Source organism: Balaenoptera physalus (assembly GCF_965194825.1).
Source record: "Balaenoptera physalus genome assembly, chromosome: 7".
Taxonomy (NCBI): domain Eukaryota; kingdom Metazoa; phylum Chordata; class Mammalia; order Artiodactyla; family Balaenopteridae; genus Balaenoptera; species Balaenoptera physalus.
In genome coordinates this window covers 26,240,856-26,258,209 of record NC_138886.1, presented here as the reverse complement: position 1 = coordinate 26,258,209, position 17,354 = coordinate 26,240,856, and the positions used below count along the sequence as shown (strand labels likewise).

The 17,354-nt window shown below is 44.1% G+C and overlaps 1 protein-coding gene and 1 long non-coding RNA gene across 9 annotated transcripts in view; both read left to right on the top strand.

The window, feature by feature from the left end:
* LOC309665087 overlaps positions 1-17,354 on the top strand; it is a 230,806-nt gene that overhangs the window by 17,300 nt on the left and 196,152 nt on the right. The window lies entirely within an intron of this gene.
* Positions 105-17,354, top strand: part of ZNF462 (zinc finger protein 462) — a 147,229-nt gene continuing 129,979 nt past the window's right edge. For 4 of the 8 annotated variants that reach the window (XR_014266179.1, XM_082471164.1, XM_082471163.1 and 1 more), the window contains exon 1: positions 6,722-6,970. The gene's annotated coding sequence lies outside the window, so the exon portion shown is untranslated. Of the gene's footprint in view, positions 3,818-6,713; positions 6,971-8,483; positions 9,782-17,354 lie in introns of those variants that run through there. The other 4 variants (XM_082471162.1, XM_082471158.1, XR_014266180.1 and 1 more) reach the window with 4 other exon arrangements.

The window sequence follows — 17,354 nt, the reverse complement described above, 5'->3', positions numbered from 1 at the left end:
CCTAATATGTCATAGTGGGGATTTATTATCGACTAACCATTCCTCTTCTCCTAATCACAAGTTATTTTCTATTTTTTTTTTTTTTTAAACTTTGGGTTTTATTTATTTATTTATTTATGGCTGTGTTCGGTCTTCATTTCTGTGCAAGGGCTTTCTCTAGTTGAGGCAAGCGGGGGCCACTCTTCATTGCAGTGCGCGGGCCTCTCACTATCGCGGCCTCTCTTGTTGCGGAGCACAGGCTCCAGACACGCAGGCTCAGTAATTGTGGCTCACGGGCCTAGTTGCTCCGCGGCATGTGGGATCTTCCCAGACCAGGGCTCGAACCCGTGTCCCCTGAATTGGCAGGCAGACTCTCAACCACTGCGCCACCAGGGAAGCCCCACAAGTTATTTTCAATTGTTTACTTTACCTCTATCATTTTTTTGTGTAAATCTTTTCTACATTTTTGACTGTTTCCTTAGGGTAGATTCTAAGAGGAGGAATTAAGGGAACAAAAAGTGTGAACATTTTAAGACTTTAAATATATATTGTTAAATCGCACTTAAAAGACTGTGCTAATGTTTAATTCCTCTAAGTATATATAATGAAAAGGCTTACTTTGGGGCTATGCTATCCACCACTAGACCATACAATTTTTTCTTAGTTTTTAAATTATAAAAGTGATTCCTGTTTATACACAAAAAAATAACTCAAACACTTTCTTTTTCACCTCTCTCACTCCTTACCATTAAGAGTTTGGCATGTATACTATCAGACTGGTTTTTTAATCCAAAATCTTTTTTCTTTATTCTAATTTTAATAATATATTTATTTTGATGTGTATTAACATTTTATATATTAATAGCCCATCGGACTTGTGATTTCATTAGTCATATTACTTTTGATGGAGCTAAGATTTTTTTAAGTTCATTTAAAAGTAATATATGTTAAGTAAATAACAGTACAAGTAGTATGGAACATGTCAAAAAAAAAAAAAAGAAATCTTGAAGGTGATATCAGAATGATAACTTTAGGAAACTGTGTGGAAGCATAGCTTGTAGAGCTGACTGCCTTTGACCAGCTCTGTGTTCTTGACTAGGTCACATCCTCTCTCTGGGCTTCAGTTTGAATGCAAGTTATTAGGAATCTGGAAATACTGGTCTGTCTGCTAGATGGGATACCTCAAAAAATAGACAATCTTTCAGTTGAGTCTTTCTTATGAATTGTGGTTAATCTAATCATAGTTGATCTAACACAGCTCTTTCTTCCTAAAAAGATCTTCTCTAGTTAGAATTTCATGTTAAATTATGAGTTAAGGCAAGACACTGGCTTTAAAATAAAATACCACAATTTTATTTTAACACAATATTACTTCCTACTAACTCTATAGTATGAACAAAAATGTTCAAATTAATCATAGTCTCCTTATTGGCCAAAGTCCTGTATTGCTTTTGAGTGAGTAAAAATCTAAAGTTCTATATAAATCCATATAATGGCATCTTAAAGCTAGTGGTTCCTGAAGTAGATCATGCATTTAGACTTTGACTCATCTTCTCTTATTCATCTTTGTATCCCTGGTATTCAGCTGAGTATGGCATGTTGTAGATGCTAAACAAATATTCAATGGTTAATGGACATTCCGCATGAATGGTCCATATTACAGTAACTAGTTTGATAGAACTGTAAATTTAACTTCTACCTATGGGCAAAAGACTTAAAAAAAATTATTTTAGAACATTGCTATTGAAACATCTTCTTTGGTACCCAAAGGTATACATACAAAGATTCACACAGGGGAAGTTTAATATAAGTTATCGCAACTTCTCTTCCTTTGGGAGCTGTTCAGAATCATGAGTTATCCACGTTTGTCTTCTTTCAGTCACTTCTCCCTAGGCGTGGACACTAGTCAACTAATTACATATATTTAGGTTTGGGTTTATGAAAATATATTGATTTTTCGGTAAGGGATCAGAAAGAAGGTGTGTTAGTGACTTCACTTTTTTGATATCTGTAGAGTCCATAATTATCCAATTTGAAGTCTTTAAAAAAAACTTTTCAAAGACTAGTCATTTCCAACAACAGTAAAAGATCTCAAAAATTCAAAATAAATAGCCCATTGAAAATAAACTCAAATAGTGAAAAGACTATATTGGATGGCATGGGAAATCAGTTTTACACAGGAAGGAAAATACCACCAAGTTCAAGAGGTGTGTGGTCAAATGTTTAAAGACGGAATAATTAAGACTTCTGAAAAAGCCATCCTCTCTATTCATCTGCTCTTTGTTTTGCTAAAATCATCAGCTTGAACAGTTTTCCAACTGGAATTTAGAAAGTGGGATTATAAACTGGAATTTTTTTTTTTTTGCATAGTTTTCAGGAAGCAGGACTTTTCCTTTTTTACATGATATAACGTAAATATTGAAACAATGGCATTAAAACATCCATTCACTCTTGTTTCAGTTGAAATTCTATCTTTTTAATGTAGCCTCTGGACCAACTCTTCCTTCTTTCCATGATTTCTTCCTGTAGGGGATAGAAGTCCCCTTTCCCCCCATAAACACTTTTGAGAGGTCTGGGCACTTTCCTTTCCTAACCTTGAAAAACCAAAACGATTTATAGACTATCCCTGTCCTGCTAGAGTTGGGCAAGTAAGTGGATCATATCTGCATGGGTCACTCTGATTATAGGAGTCCACTGTTTCTTGAACTAAAATTGCAAGATTTATTATTCTATTAATGCTCATAAAGTCACTCTTTTGATGAGCCATAATTTCCCTTTACGAGGAGTCCGTATGCCAGTCACCCATGATAAGGGAGAAGAAAGTCCAGACTTCCCACGTATTCATACTTCCTGGAACATTAACAAAGTCTTGAAATCCCATATGACTCCAGGGGAATGATGGCATAGGGTACAGTAACAAAAGGCAAATTTCACGGAGCCAATGTGTCCCCACGAGACTTGCCTCACATTGTTGCCTGTGTACAAAACCTAAGCTTTTCCACTTTAATTAAAAATTTTAGAAATTAACCCTCCTGGTGGAGAAGATAACCCAACGAGGCTTGTATTATCTTTGTGAATATTCTTAGGGAATGAAACAGCAGGAGGTGTGAACTTTCTCCTGTATATCTTAATGGTCCGCTAATGGCAAAGCATAATTACAGTTACTTAAGTGCCAAGTTTGTCAAGGTTTTCACTAAAACCTTCAGCCACAACACTTTCCTTGAGTGACCTAGCTTTTATTTATCCAAATGCTTTCTTATCATTTGAAAGAAAGCTACCCCCAATAAAAACAAGCAGGCAAACAAAAAGCCCACTCCCCCACCATGTTTATTTCTTTCATGTTAATTTCTTTCAATTATTTCGGATGGATAGTTAAGACACTTGTGACTTCAAAAAAAGTCGAAAAATTTGTGTATGGCATCGTTAACTGAAATTTTAGCCCTCCACATTCAAAAAGCAGGGCTGTGCGGGAGTTTTGCAGTAGTTTGCTTCACGGCTTTGGGAAGTCAATTTGCTTCTAAACCAGAAGATGGTCTTCTAAAGACTATCCTGTATTTGGAATGGAAACTCAGCCATTGTACCTTTCGCCCAAAGCACCCACTTGAGAAGCCCGAAAGCCACCTATCTCCCCCATCGGTCTCTGGATCTCCTCGCTGCCTTTGTCCCTTCTAGACGTGGAGGCTTGGAGAGGAGGTTTAGTTTCCAAGGATTGGAGCGTTTGAAGGGCGGGGCCATCTCCAAGTCCATCTCCCCTTTTTGTCCTCTTCTCCTGGGACGGGAGGGAGGAGCCAGGTCCCCCCGCGGCCGGTTCGGGAGCTCTCTATCACGGTCGCTCGAGGTGAGTCTGAAAGGGCGGCAGCCCGTTTAATTGCAGCGCAAGGTTAATTTCTTGAGTTCACCGCAGCCGGTCCGCCAGCCGCTTCCCCGGTCTTTGCCAAGTGGGTTTATGAGGTCTGAGGCGTGTTGGGGCGCGCTCACGTTCTCGCGAAAGGCTCCTCCCCAGGGCTCATTCCCCGACTGCGGGAAGCCCTTTGGTGCCCCAGGAGTCTTGGGTTTCCTCTGACCTCGTCGCTTCCTCCTCCCTCCGCACCGCCGGGTTCCCCGCGCCCCTGCCCCCCTGCCCCCGGGGAAGGGCGGCCCCCATCTTAGGACTTCCGACCCAAGCCAACCAGAAGGTACCTTCACGTCGATGAAGATTTTATCACAGCCTCCAAAACCCAGCAGTAATAGAAGCTTTCAACCTGAAATACGATTGTTATTTTCCCGGTGCAGAGCTTGACAGAAAAAGTCAGCTTTTTATTAAAGACAAAGAGGTAAATTATCAGCCGGGGCAGTGAAGGGACGGCGGAGACCTGGCGTGCTTCCTCTCGGTGCCACGAGGAATTTATGGGGGAGCGGCGGCCAGGGCTCAGACACCCCTGGGGTCCCGGGGGTGGTGGGGGGGAGGAGCTCGGGGCAGAAGGACTATCCCCTGGTCCTTCCAGGCACCTGGAACGGGAGTCCTCCCAAGTCTGTTCAAAGCCAGGGTCATTCAGTCCTCAACAGCCTTACCGTCCTCCTCTCTCCTTTCTTCTTTCTCTTCTTGCTCTGACTACTGTTTCCCTTTCGCCTCGGAGCTTTCTCCTCCTGCTTCTCGTCTCCCTACTTTTTCTCTTCCCTCTCCTCGCTTTGCCTCTCCCTCCCCCTCCTTTCTCCTCCACCGCACGCGTAGAGTGTCATTTATTTATTTATTTATCACCCCCGCCATCAACACCCTTTTAGGGCTCCCAAGCTTTTCAATGTGAGTGGGAGGAGAAAAGGGCAGGAAGTGTTGACTGGAAGGGGGTGAAATCGTGTCTCTGGGTGAGAGATTCTGCCCCGGAATAAACGATTGGGGAAAAGCTTGGAAAAGGATTCCGATCTGTTTATAAAACCCCGCTGTCTGGTGGGAACCAACTCCGCGCGCGTCTCCTCCTCCCCTTCATTGTGTGGGTTTACGGGGATATCTTCTCGGACTGTTGTTGGGTTTGCGGGGGAGGTAGTGAGTATTACAGAGGACAGTCTAGCCCTGGATCCTCCCCACCGCGCCTTCTCCACCGGATGCGCGCTCCCCAATGCAAAGGAATCCAGCAACATCCCCCAATTCAGACGCGGACAAAAGAAACTTTAATTAAGGTCTCTGCCCCGCGCGCTGCGTGTTTCTCTCTCCCGAGGCTGTTGATGTCCAGCTCGAGGATGCGAGAAACAGAAGTGGTACAAGCAGCCCATGCCCTTGAACTTCAATTGCTTCTGACTTGCTATATTGATTTTTTTATACTGTAGGCACCACCCCCCGCCCCCCTCCCCCCTCCCCACCATCAGATTAAAGCCTTAGGAGACATTAGACCTAGTGAGAGAGGAGGGTAAACCCACTCCTTTGCAAAATAAATAGTTCAGAACGATTTGTGGGAAATTACACTAAATAAAAATTCAAGGTGTGAAAGCTTCATCTTGGCTCTCTTGTCTTCAACACCATGACACCTTATCATTAGGAGCTCTGATTGTTACTTTCCGAGCCTTTAGATGATCAGCCAGAAAGTGCAAGCAACGCGGGGCTGGAAGAGTGTAAAGTTATTTAAGTAGGCTTCCCCCCACCCCCACCCCCCCGTTTTGGTGCGCCGTCAAAACACTTCACAAGTTAGGAAAAGAAAGTGGTGGTTCCGAGGCTCAGAATGATGGGTTCTTTCCTCCCCCCCCCCTTACCATATCAGAAAAGAAATAAAATGCACAATGAGCCTTTATTTCGGAGGAGAAGACTTCAAAATACGTGTCAGTAATGGACAATTTGAGCTTTTCACTGGAGATACACCGCAAGCTGGAAAGGGATTAAAAAGCCCCACGTGGTTGATCTGGGTTTAGACTTGCAACCTCTAGTTCCCAATGTGTGTTCTTTGCAAAGATTGGCCTCTAGATGGATGCGTGCGAGGGACTCTCTGGGGCCGGGGCTCGGCGCCTCGGGCAGGGCTGATGGTGGGAGCGCTATGAGCGACCGGGCACGGTCCTCACTGGGGGCTTCCTCCGCCGGCCGGGGCGGCCGGGCGCCTCCGGGACGCGAGCGCGCACGCCTCAGCCCGGCCGCCGCGCTCCTCGCACCGCCTTCTCCGCAGGTCTTTATTCATCTCATCTGCCTCTTCCCCTTCTCCTCCTCCTTTGCCTCCTTCTCCTCCTCTTCCTCCTCCTCCTCCACCACCACCACCTCGTCCTCCGCCACCGCCTCCTCTTGCGTCTCACTGGCCTGGCTCTGTGTTGCTCTGAGTGACAAAGACAATGTCCCAGCCTTAACTTTGCAACCACCTTGCCTCCTTCTGGGGTTCAGCGCGGGGGGGGGGGCGGGGGGGAGGGGGGACAGCAGCCGCAGCCTCAGCATCTCCTCCACCTTCTCCTTCTGGTCTTCTCAGCTCTTGGATAATTCTTCCTTTTTCCCCCCTCCAGCCCTTTCCTCATTTCTTTCTTTCTTTCTTTCTTTCTTTTTTCTTTCTCTCTCCTGCGCGTTGTTGTTGTTATTAGAAAGGCTTCGCGCACCCCCTGGTGCTCCGGCGTTTTGTGTGGCAGGAGAAGATTGTCTGCCTTCCCTCTTTCTGTCTTGCTTTCTCTCTCCCTCTGGTTGCTCATTATTCAGAGAGAGACACAGAGGGAGGGAGAGGGAGAGAGAGAGAGAGCGCGCGAGGGAAAGGGAGAGGAGAGAGAAGAGGAGAGAGAGAGAGGGAGAGAGTGAGAGGGAGGGAGGGAGAGAGAGGGAGAGGGAGAGAGAGACGGATATCTCAGGTCATCTGCAGCTGCAGCGAGTCTGAGGAGCCGAGGAAGGCAGGGAAGATGGCGATCCTCCATTGCTGAGACCCGGCAGAAGCACATGAGACTCCCAAACAACTTCCACAACAATAACCCGAGCAGGAAGAGGAGAAAGAGAAAAAGGATAAGGAGGCGGTGGGGCTGGAGAACCCGAAACACCTCCCGGCGCCGGGACGCTTCTTCAGTAAGTTACTGCAATTAACCAGCACCTCGGGGTGGTCCGAGTGCTGCGGGGAGGAGAGCACGGGGTGGTGGAGGCACAAACGCGCTCATTCATTCGGCCAAGGAGGGTTGGTGGAGCGGGGAGGAGAGGAAGTCCCCTGCGTGGACTGGCTGTTGGAAGAGAAGAAGCGAGCGAGGAGAGGAGGAGGAGGAGGAGGGGGGAAGGAGGAGGAGGAGGGAGAGAGAGCTGGAGGGGGAGGAGGAAGAGGAGGAGGAGGAGAAGCGAGGGAGGAAGAGGAGGAGAAGGTGGTGGTGGTGGCAGTGGAGGTGGCTGTGCTTTTCCTGCTGGCTGCTCCTTCTGCTGGGGGGAGGGGGGGAGCGGAGCGCTGTGGCTTAATTAATTTCGTGTAGTTCTATGGAGAGAAGAGAAAATAAAAGATGAGTGAGAAGAGAGCTGGAGCCTTAGGACGGATGCTCCTGGTGTGGGCACAGGAGTAAGGGACAGAGAGGGGGGCGGAGGGCGGGAGTCGGGGAGACCTGAGCCGAGAGCCAGAGGGAAAGAGCGAGGGGCAGAGGAGGGAGCGCTCCCGGCCGCCCCGACCTGAGCGGGTTGACCTCTTTCTTTCTCTGTCCCTCTCCTTCCTTTCCCCCTCTCTGTCTGCTTGTCCCCAGCCCGATGGCAAAGCCGTGCGGATTGGCACCCCCCTCTTCCTCAGGTATTTGGCTCGCTCGCTCTCTCCCCGAAGTTGGGATGCGGGGTCGGGATGTGTCGGGGGGCGGCGGCGGCGGCGGCGGCCGGTGCTGCTGGTGAGCAGATAGGCGAGGAGCGGGGGGCGCCGGCCGGCGGGGGGCGGGGGGGAGCGCAGGTTCAGGAGCCGCTGAGGAGCTGTCTCCAGGCTGGGGGTTCAGAAGCGTCTGGTGGAGGAGGACAACGGTTTCTGGAAGAGGAGAAGCCATTACACACGCTTGGCTCTCCTGTGAGGAAGGGAGAAAAGACCCCAAGCAGGGGCCCGGGGGTCGCCTGACTCCTGGTGCAGTTCCCAGGGGTCTGGCCTCCTTGCAGGCGCGAGGGGAAGCCGCAGCCGCCCACCGGAGGAGCAGCCCCTCTTTCCCTTTCTTTATCTCCCTGTCCTCCATTTGCAAGCTGTCTGCCTTGGTTCCACTCCAGACTCCAAAACACAAAGCTTCTTCTCACGTTCGTTCTCCAGGCTTTTCACCATTCCTGGAGGAACCCTCATTTTCTTTTCATCGTAGCTTCTAACCTACAGAGAGGGAGGGAGGCTGCCTGGAGTTCCTTTTATATTCCTCTCCTACTGAAAAAAAAAAAAAAAAAAAAAAGTTTCATTTTTAAGCACGCGTCTGGGATGGGAAAAGACCAACCAGTTGGGGCTTTCTCCCAGGGCTCCCGGGGGGCTGTGTCTGAGTGTCTGTGTTGGCTGTTTGGTTTGCTTTGGTTTTGTCTCTGGAGGTGGCTTGCAGGATTTTTGAGGAAGTAACTAGTTTGGTTGAGAGCTGGGAACTGAGTCAGGTAAGCCCGTGTCATGTTGTTAACTCCATCAGAAAATGGAGGAGAGCGGGTTTCCAGGAGACAAAGCTGAGAAGTGTTTATAAAATTATGGATGTCTCCATTTTGAAGCTCTGTTGGTGATGGCTGGAGGAGGAGGCTTGGCGGCCCTCTCCTTCTCCCTTTCCAGGGGGTGAATCTTGTGGTTCCTCACCTCACTATCTGTTCATTATGCAAGGAAATGAGGGCCTTGGAAGGGCTGCTCACATTTTTCTCCCACCTAAGGAGTGCTTTCACAAGTTATGGAGGCGTTTGTTGCCAATTTAAAGTAAACTTTTGGAATTTTTTTTTCTCTCCTTTTGAGTGGACCTGAGGGTTTTGACCTCCTTCGGGAAAGGCAAGGAAAACCTTAAACATTTTTCCACTGAGGTCTTCACACAACTTTTAAGCTGCTCCAGGTCTCCTGCAAGTCACCAGGAAATGTGATTTCCTCATTGTGAAGATGGTGGTGGCCCTGAGCTGAGATTTTTGGAGCTCTGGGGCTTGGTTATCATCATGTTTTGATGCATTGCAAGACTTTATTGTCTGGTTGGGGTTGATTTCTGCAAAACAACAGCAGCAACGGCAAATCCTGCAAGATCTCAGAGGAACTCTAAGACTGGCTGACACCAGTTTCTTGAAGGTCTACATTTCTTTTCAGGATGCTCCATTTGTGTATTAGGCCTTCTTTTAGTTCCTTTGTTTTCCCTCTTCCCTTCCATTCTGCTGTTTTTTTCTGTGTTCTCAAGTATTGTTAAGTCTTCAGAAATATCAGATGTCTTCTTAACAATGTCACTATGGAAACAAAATTTTTAAGTATTATGTCAGTTGAGAAAACCTTCTGTCCAGGTAGCTTCACCTTTCTGATTGGGAGGAATTTATTAGTCTTAGAGGAAGACATTTTGTGAGGATGATTTGAAGAAAGGACCCAAACCTACCCAGTCCACACACACTGATTGGAGTTCTTCACAGATTAGTTCTAGAGAATGTATGTAATTGATCCAAGTAAAGAACTAAATCCTGAAATGCTTGAGGAATTTATAAAAGCCAACCATGAAGATGTTGCTTTTCCATTAGGTAAGGTAGCCATCTTGAGGATGAGGGAAGATGTTGGAAGAATTTTAGACGGACTCTTGAAGATAGGTGAGGAAGGCTCCACAGTGGAATGAAAACTTGGAGGAGATTCAGAACCAATTAATAATATATTGTAAGGAGGCTGATTGGACCTCGTTTTCAACTAAGGAGAAATATAGCAAGGTACCAGCTTCAACAGAAATAAGGAACACATTGGTGAGCGACTTACACCAGCTTTTTTCTTGCTTTGCTTTCTCATTATGTGTCAGATTTGTGTGTGTGTAAAGTTCTTTATGTCCACAGTATTTTTGTGCAGATTGAGGTGGTTTTAGATTCCAGATGTAATTATATTCTGTTGAGTAACTGGGAGCAGTGTCATTCAGTAAATGCTCAGTGCTGTATATGACAACATCACATTTTTCAAACCAAACTGTTGTGTCATTAATTGAGGGTTATTGTTCTTCTGACGGGTGTGAAAGGAGAGGAGAAATACATGGTTTTTTAGCTGATAATTGTCCATGGTCAATGAAGTAAAACCCTGTTTTTGCAGACGAAGATGTATGGTTTTCAAGATTTGCAGTTGATGTGTATGCTCATTTAAAAATACTTCTCTTCAGAGCTCTGCTTCTTTATTAAAAACCTAGGGCTCTCCAAGAGCACTTAAAAAAATCTTACTTGGAATCATACCTTTCATTATTCATTTATTGAATGTTACTTTTTGATACCATTACTTTTGCTCTTAAGTAGAATGTCAGCAATGTTATATTTAAAATTACTAATGCATATATGTATTTGCTACATATTCAAACTCGGAAGTTCAAATGCAGTGGGATAAAAAGAGTTATTTGGGGAAGTAATTACCAGATAGTTTTGCATCTAATTAACCATATATGTTTATGTAAACATAAGTACATTACACGTTGATCTTGAAGCAAACTTCCATGATGTCTTTGTTGTTGATGTTGATATCAGGAAATCTGGTTAATTACTTCTTTCAATAGGGAAAAAAGCTGATAAACTGGTTGCCAGTCCAGCAACCATGTTTTTTGACTCATATTTTTTACTTTGCAACCAAATATTCAGCCTTAGAGCTGAGGTTTTCTGGAGGGAAAAAAATTAGGTATCTAAGAGGCATTTTGGAGTTTTGAGAATGTGTTCTAACTGGTTACCTAAGAGACACATCCATCTCTGATGCTCTTCACCAACATGAGAAGTACCATTATATTCAAGACATGGTTTTTTGCATTTTTCTAGATATATGCATTTGAAATGGGACAAGTATTTAGGATAAACCACTGTGAGAGCAATAAAAAGTGTCCAGTGGAACCTTCTCATTTGATGTCAAAGCTCAGAGATCCTTTTTGTTTTTGAGACGTCAAGTTGATGAGGCTCATTAGGCAAGTTTTTACCTAATTTGCTCTAATATATCACAGAGAGAAATCATTCTGGAGAAGTATATGTGAGCTGTGATGTACACTGCCATAGAGAAGATTCTTGTTGGGTCTTCGGATTCCACAATCCTTCTCATATTAGATTTATGTCCATCTAATTCATTGATCACATTCCTCCAGGATTTGTTTTTTTCCTTACTCTTTGGAGTTGGAGACAACTTTTAGATGAAATAATTATTTTGTACATATATGTGTATATATGTGTATATATATATATATATATTTTTTTTTTTTTTTTTTCTCTTTCTAATGAGTCGTCTGGAAGACAGTAGGGGAAAAAAGAAATCCAACTGTACTAATGGACTTTAAAGTACTTGTGGTCAGTTTTCCTGAAAGGAAAGAATGGTAAAGTTGCCTTGGGATAGAGTCCCGTTTTCAGTGTGATGGAGTTTAATAGGGTCTAGTCTATCTTGGATTCTTTCCTGGTATTGAGATTTCTTGGTTAAGGTAACCTTACTTATCTTCTTTGTGGTATGTGCCTTTATCAGACTTATGGTTCACTGCCTCATGGGACAGAACACTGACAAAGCTGCACTGAATGTTTCAAGTTGATGGCTGGGGAATAGAGAGGCTATTTCACAATGCCACACTCACAAATTAGGAAATATATAAATAATGAACTAAGATTGCAAAGGACCTGACATGGGTGTATGATTGGATATTGGTATATGGAAACTAAGGAAATTCAGAAGAAGTGGGGGAAATATTTCCAGTGTCTATTACTAAAATCTAGTGAGCTGGGAAAAAAAAAAAAAAAATCAAGTGTCTGTGAGAGTGTGTGTGTGTGTGTGTGTGTGTGTGTGTGAAAGCAAGCATCTTGTGAAGTTCACATACTTAGGAAGTTGGTGACTTTGAGGGAAACATTAGCTGGGTGTTGGTGACCTATTAATTGATTATGAGCAAACAGAGAGGAAAGTAGATAATGTTAGAAGAAAATTCCTCTTCTTGTGTGATATGCCAAGACATCTGGCAGATGTTATGTTGGGCCCTAAGGAATGGACAGTTTAATTTTAGCCCTAGCAAGGAAATGGGAAGTTCTAAGCTCTTTTAATAGCACAAGTCTTAGTTTGGGGAAGGTTGCTTAAAAAAATAAGAAAGGAAAAGAAAAGAGGCATTGATTGTATTATGAAAGAACTCCGGGGAACATCGGAATTAAGCTGAGATTTTTGGGGGTTATGGACAAATATATTATTTCCCAAGTAGAAATTAACATAAAAATCATTTAAAAATTGACTACTTGGTAACACCCTAAATGATGAATATTAAGTATCTGATAGTCACCTTTCAGAACTTTTCATTGAGAAGCTAGTTTTTTTGTGCCTTAGAGAGAGCATCTCCTTCACATCTGCCCCTCCCCCCGCATCGTACTGAGGAGGAAACTGGCACAGAGACGTGAGGTGACTTGCACAGGTCAGAAAGTTCATTTGTAATAAAGCCAGGCCTAGAACTCAGGTCGGCTGACTCCTAGTCCAGTGCCCTTTCCACTGCCCTACTGCCCATGATTGTAGCGGCATGTGAAACACCAGCTCTCCTCTCCAGGGTGCAAGGCTGTCTGAGAAACCCTGAAATCATACGCTAGTGGGGCAGGAGTATTGATTTTTGTTAGCTCAGTGTAGCATGTTGGGGAGCCCGGGGCTGAGCATGGTCCTTCATAGGAGGGACACGCTCCAGAGGCCAATTCTGTTCGTGGGACTTTTAGCTCTTGGGTCTGTAGCTGTGATTTTCTTCTAATTGTCCTCCTCTCTGTAGTTCTGCCATCCAGGGCTGGGGAGTCCTTTTCAAATGCCCTTCTTTGGAAGTTTGTCTGGGCCTACTGCAACTTACCAAAGTGCCCACAATTGGACTCTGAGGATCTGTTTTGCAACCTGGTACAGATTTCAACTGGCTTCTTGCAGAGATGCCATTTTGTAATACTGATGAATGCCCAAGAGAGTGAAATCCAGTCTAAAACGATGACTGGTGGCTTCCCAGTGTTCCAGACTCATCCAAAAATGTGCCCTCCATGTATCTCCTTGAGGCCCAGTTCTCTCTTGCAGACCCATGGCTAGCTATTTCCCATGCCCCAGTAGACATGAAGTCATCCTTTAAATGCCGTTTGAACAGCACGTGCAACATTTAACCATGAGAGAGGGATGGGACGGTACTTGAAGAAGGGTGATGACAGCTTTCCATTTCTGATTCCTCTTGGACAAGTGAGAGTAACTTTGTAAAGAAGAAGAGTGATGTTTGGAAGTTTCCACATTTTCTAAGCTTCTTCCAAACGAAAGCATAAATTCGTAATCCAGGAGGCAGTCTGGAGAAGGTAGGGCTGGATGTGGACTTCTGGCAGAAACACAGTTAACGCTATAAACAGTTGGACCTCAGTGTGGCATTCCTCCAGATGAGTTGACTGTCGAAAATAAAATGTTCCAGAAGAACTGGGAGAACAGGAAAGAAGTTAAAACAGCATGGTTTGCATGCCAGTACTGAGGAAGAAAAAAAAAAAAAAAAAAAAAGTGGGGGGGGGGATTGGAGAGAAGATAATCCTAAATGGAACTGTCTCTGGGATTTATAAAACCTAGGAGGAGTAGTTTGCAAGTGAAGGAAAATGGATTTTTATGAATTTAGGTTGAATTGACAGTTTATTAGGAAGCTCTTTTGAATCTTTTGTCCCCTTGAACTTTGTATCTGGAGAACTGCGCACACGGAGCAATTGGATTTACATTTTCTGCTCAGAAATGCTATTGTAAAATGTATCTACTTTCTAAGGGATCCTGTCCTTATCAGTTGACGCATACATAGGGTTTGTAGTCTTGGGATTTGTGGCTCCAACACCAAGTTGGAGTTTTCAGGGCTTGGAAGGACAAGAGGCAGAGTAGTGTGGGCTGAGAGGTTACCCATATGGTTCACCTGCAAGTGCATTGTCTTTTAATTCTGGTTAGCAGATGACGGTGTCTTCAAAGCATTCTTGCCTAATTCGTAGCTGGAGAGGGTTTTTTTCTTGCGTTATTCTTGGAGGGAAGGTTTCTTTTTGTGCCAGGTCATGGGTATTTTGGTATTGATTTCCTTGCTTTCATGTGTTTGCTTGTTTAGTTCACTGCATGTTGCTTCTGAATATTAAGAAAACACTTCTGCCGGCTCTGTCCACAGCTTACCCCCAACTTCATTGAGAGAGCAGAGCCTGCTCCAGAGGGTGAAGGGAAGGTGGGGAGGTACTTATTTGTTCAAAAAATAAATCCTTGAGGATGAAGACTGCTTAATTCAGAAAGTTACTTGCCAGGCTTTCGAGTAGACTTTTCACAAAGACCGTGCAAGGAGAGATGGGGAAAATTCCACAAGCAACCAGTGGGTCCTGATGAAAATGTGTTAGGATCACTTAGTAGGAAATTAAGCATTTGTCCAAGATGAGCAGGCAAGACTTATCTTTGGATTCAGATTGGTTTGAGTACAAAAGGAGCTCGAGGCCCCGGCGAGACAACTGTGTCAGAAGTAATGCAGCTCAGGATTTGTGGAGAGGCTTAGCTTCCGCACAGCCCGGCTGGGGAAGGCCAGTTCGCTCCCTAAACCCTCGTCTGGCCAGTTGAACCAGAACACAAGCTAAGGCCTTCACATTTTGGAATTCTTCTCTTCCCTGTTCAGATTTAAGAAGGGAGAGTCACTGCCCTTCAGTTTTGCTCATGTCAGCTGAGTGCTTTTCTCTTGAGCTGGTAGATGCCAGAGAGGGTGGGGGAAAGGCAGGGTGCTGATCTCCTTTGAGGGAACATTCTCCCTTTTAACGGGACAAATGTGCCTATACCATTGTACTTATTAGGCAGAAAATAATTGTGTAGTGGCACAATGTGGGATACTTAAAAGATGTTTGCTGCACAAAGGTTCCAATACTCACCTGCAGATTAAGAAATGGGTTTCTAAACCATCTCATTTCTATTGCTAATGAAAAGCTTTGGAAGGCACCTGTGAATCAGTGCTCCAGCTGCTGTCATGGTAGGGGAAGTTAGGCCTTGAAAGGATACACGGATTAGCCCATCAGAAAAGCAAACAGTAGCATTTTTCAGCACAAGTAGAAAATAGGGTTGTTAAGCTAACAGAAAAGTAAGCTAAAGCATTGCCGTAATTACGTGGTGGAAATTTGCTGGGATGGAGAGACTGCTTGGACGGGAGAAGGAAAAGGAGAAGAGAGGCAGGAGAATGATTGACAAGTCAGAAGAGAAGAGGTAGGTCTGTCCACTGGGAAGACCTACAGGAAGAAAGGCATTGCTTTTAAGAAAACAATAAAGCAAGTGAAAAAAGACCTTGTAATTTGGTACCTATTGCATGTGAAATATGAAGACCAGTGCTCAGACCCACATTCTTCGGTCAGTTCTTATTGTAAAACATAGAATTGGGCTTGGGAGACAATTTATGTGACTTTGGGGTTACAAATACGGCGTTGCTGCTAAAGGGCAGATGGAAACTTGGAGGAGCTGATTAAGTAGAGTTAGGTGGAGATTTTCCTGGAAAAGGAGCTAAGTAGAGAATAGAGCACAGCAGAAAGTAGTTGCATTATTAATGGGCAGAACATGTGATACTCCTCACTAAGGTTATCCATAGAGCTTCTCTACCTGCGCCCCGGGTGTTAGAAGAAGTGAGGAACAAAGATGTGCTTACTTCAGAGGGGAAAGGCAGAGACCGTGATGACCACCTGTGTCCAGTTTGGAATTAAGCCATTTGCTGGAGCCGTGCCTCCCAGGCTGGTCTGTCAATCCAATCTTGGCATTTTTAATTCCAAAATAAGGCCACCGTGGTCCAGAACGTTTAGCTGTTCTAATCCCTAATTACATCATCCCTCTGTGTGACCAGTCAGTCAGCAATCCCACATCAATTTCCCAACCCAGATTGGACCTGATCTGGGGGTCCTACACGTGGGGTAAAATTTGAACACTGGGTTATCGGCTGAAGATGGCCAAAACATAGATACCAGCTAGAGATTATGTAAAGATTTCAATAACAAGTACTTATCACCCAGAAACTTTTCTCTTCGATGGTTTCTATCTTAAATGGTCTTCTCTGAAGACTGTTAATTAATATTTCATAATGATAACTGGGAAAGGGATCTGGGCGGAAGAGACCATTTTCATTTGAATGTCAAAGTTCAGCTACAAGAACTTCTCCCCCTCGGGGGAAGGATGGACTGAGAGGTTGGGGTTAGTAGATGCAAACTATTACATTTAGAATGGATAAACAATGAGGTCCTACTGTATAGCACAGGGAACTATATCCAGTTTCCTGGGATAAACCATAATGGAAAAGAATATAAAAAAGAATGTAAATATGTGTATAACTGAGTCGCTTCGCTGCACAGCAGAAATTAACACAACATTGTAAATCAACTATACTTCAATAAAATAAAAAACTTCTCCCCCTCTTCTGCTGTCAACTGAGTATTGTCCCTTCTGATGTTGGGTAAGAAGACCTTCCATAACGAGATTAAAAATGATTGCTTCATCAAAAAATTCTGCCAACTCCTCTATAGAGTGGGAATATCACATGAACCGTTAACAGAACGCTATTTCCCTTCTTGGAGTGACTCACAGTTAATATTAATACTAGGTAACATTTATTTAACATTTAATATGAACCAGGGACTTTTCCTATGGTAGAGAAAGCTGAAGTCGGGGAAGTAATTTACCCAAGTTTCATGGAGCTATGTAATGGGGGAGCCAGGATGCACACATGGGGGGACCACCTCCTGGCTCTCAGCTTCTGGGAACTGGCCCCGGTTATTACTTAGTTTGCTAATAGCTTATGTTTCGGATGGTTTGTCTCTTGCAGTTGCTTATGCCAGGAGTATATCCTGGTGTTCTGGAAGGAACTCTGAGCTTAATGGAAAATTAATTGTAATATATTAGTTGATATGAGAGATATAACTTATTGTAATATCTTGACAAAGTGTGTTTAACTAAAGAGTGCCCTCTCTTTGTTCTTCTGAGTTACAGAGGAGATGGTTAAAAAAAAAAAAAGCCCAAGAGACCATGTAGGGGGAAATTTAGAGAATAAATTTTTAAAAAATTGTACTGTATCAAGTTCAGTAGAGTAACGTAGTTATACACTTGGCTATTTAAAAGGAGCCCCTCCCTGTTACAAGCAGAAAGATAATGCTGTATGACTTTTTTTTAAGTAGAGAAGGTGTCTTAAGTTTTTCTCTTCTTAGGGCCCCTTTTGAAAGCCTGAGTGCCCTGTACTGGCTCTGGTTACTGCAAGCAGGAGAAATGTTTTCAAAAGCCACAGAGACATATTTGAAAATTAGTTCCACTGTCTAAGGGTCGTTTTTGGAAAATAGTGCAGATACTCTTCAAAGCATGGGTGCTGGTATCCTCCAC